This window comes from Eurosta solidaginis, chromosome 5 (genome assembly GCF_040869045.1).
Source record: "Eurosta solidaginis isolate ZX-2024a chromosome 5, ASM4086904v1, whole genome shotgun sequence".
Taxonomy (NCBI): domain Eukaryota; kingdom Metazoa; phylum Arthropoda; class Insecta; order Diptera; family Tephritidae; genus Eurosta; species Eurosta solidaginis.
The window spans coordinates 76095385-76097965 of NC_090323.1; the positions used below are offsets into that span (position 1 = coordinate 76095385).

At 40.4% G+C, this 2581-nt stretch overlaps 1 long non-coding RNA gene across 1 annotated transcript; it reads left to right on the top strand.

Annotated features, from left to right (window-relative positions):
- On the top strand, positions 1 to 1517 carry LOC137253272 (uncharacterized). The gene is made up of 3 exons (XR_010953759.1): positions 1 to 115; positions 173 to 527; positions 595 to 1517. It is a non-coding gene; the product is annotated as an uncharacterized lncRNA (long non-coding RNA).
- The last annotated feature ends 1064 nt before the right edge of the window (positions 1518 to 2581 follow it).

Here is a 2581-nt window from a genome sequence, read left to right on the forward strand (position 1 = left end):
AAGTGATGTATGAAAATATATGACACTATTTTTTCCGTCAAAAACAAACAACATGCTGGGAAAAAAGAAAATCAACAAATAAAGTTGGTTTTCTGATATTTAACGGAAAGGAAAGGTAATGAGCTGTTTCTTTATACTTAGTCTTGTTTTATTCACTTTTTTCATTTTGCAGATGCAGATGAATTCCAAACGACAGCAGCTAAGCAAGTTAGTGAGCCAATGGAGGCAGAATCGGATAAGACATTAGTTTTATTTGAAGAGCCTGCTGCAAGCGCGCTCAGATAGCAGTACAAGGCTGTTGGCGAACACATCCAAAACCACACTTTTAAAGCGCAGCGCCTCTAACGTGCTTAATTCAAATGGGCCGCCCACAGGTGGAATGACGAAAAATATCAGTAGCACCATAATGACTATTAATGCAGCTACACACGCACAAACATTGAATTCAAATATAAGTAGCACAACATTTGCTATTGGCCCAGCACCTATAATCATAGGTTCCCCCGCTGCAGTTACAAAAGAGAAGCGTAAGTGTTTGCATTTGCGTTCTTTTTATCGCCCACATACCTTACATCCTTTTTTCTTACTTTGCAGCGCTCACTGAGGCACAACGCAACAAGAAGTACGTACTTGCACACGAATATGCTCAAGTGGCAATACTAAAATCATTCAACCTGATATAAATCTCAATACGTTACCTGAAAGCGAACTTACAGACTTGCAATTCGCTGAATACAATAAACCGGCGCTCGCTGATAGCGCGCATCTTAGTCTCAATTTGCATATACATATATACATACATATCCATACATACGTTTGAATATGTCGCACACACCAATGATTGTTGCAGCAAAAAAATCACGCGAATCCTTACACCAATTGAAAGTGAATAGCATGAGCGTTATAACGCTCACGGAATTCCTGAAGAAATCTGTAATACTACCGATGACTACACATTTGAGTTTGGTTAACAATAAAGTGATGCGCCTGTTTCTCGAAGAACTGCAAATACTTGATGATTTGCGTAGTTTCAGACATTATTTCTTTTTGATGGAAGGCGAGTTTGGTTCGATTATCAAATCTTATTAAATCCTTAAGGAGGCTGTGAAAAAACAAGGCAAAGCCATACTCAAATCACCACAGTATCGCCATATTCAACTGATGCGTCATAAATTCTATCATTTTGTACATGCGCTACAAAATCACATAACAGCAAATGCATTATGTATGTATATATTATTGTCTATACAATATGTTTGTATGTATATGTATGCCTGTATCTAATTTTACTATTCATTAATATAAATGCGTTGAATTATGGTAAATGGTGCTTGTTACCGGGTCTATATGCGGCAATGGGGCAACGTGAAGCATTTGGAAGATTATATACACGCTTCATATTTTTAGTTTCTTGATATTTTAAGGATTACTTCTTAAAAAATTTATCATTTAATTATTTTAGTATATATATGAATGTTAAACCAAAGATCTTTAACAAATTGTTCGATGTATTTTAATGCAACAAAAATATGTACATACATATGTATATATAATATGCATGTAGTATTAAGATTAATGAAAATGCAAGCTTACTATGTAGTAGGACATGTTTTTCTTTCAATTATTTTTTGTTTGTGTAATCAATTTGGGAGGGTGGGGCCGTGTGTAGAAGTCCACGAAAGTCCATAGCGATTCTTTTGCATGCGGTTCAAGCAGCTCACTACTGCCGGTCGCTTGCGGCCAAGTATCCTCTGGGTAGCCGCTAAACACCCGTTTAGCGGTGAGCTAATGTGAGAAGGCGACAACCTGGCTAGACCACTCTGACATAATCGGTTTAAGGGCTAGCCGGGGGAGATCTCATCGGGAGCGTCTTTACACTTCTAGGTGCGGCTGCAAGCGGGCGTCTGTATTGGAGCAAGCGGCTCGCTATATAAACGTGCCAAGTAATATTTTCACCCCCGCTGAGCGGGTTATGCGCTGGGCTTGGGACCCGCCACGTAAAACCATACTCCAATGAAATATAACAACAAGCCTCGGATAAATACACTCTCTATTGATGACGACCATGGCAAATGTTTGAAGGACAATGAATTGAGGGCATGCACCTGGAACGTCCGCTTCCTGAATGGGATTGGTGCAGATGCCCGGCTGGTTGATGTCCTCGTCAAAGCAAAATCTGACATCACCGCCATCCAAGAAATGCGTTGGACGAAGCAAGGAAGAAAGAAGATCAAAAATTGTGACATATATTGGAGTGGCCATGCGAATAAGTGCAGTTTTGGCGACGGATTCGTGGTGGGAGAGAGACTTTGTCGCCAAGTGCTGGCGTTCACGCCTGTGGACGAGCGTCTCGCCGCTATCCGAATAAAAGCAAAATTTTTTAATATATAATTCATCTGCGCCCATGCGCCGACAGAGGAGAAAGACGATGAGGTGAAAGACACTTTTTATGAACAATTAGAACGCACATACGAGCGCTGCCCCCGCCATGATATAAAAGTTGTGCTTGGCGACTTTAACGCCAGCGTGAGCAAAGAAGGTGTTTTTGGCCCTACAGTCGGAAAGTTCAGCATACATAATG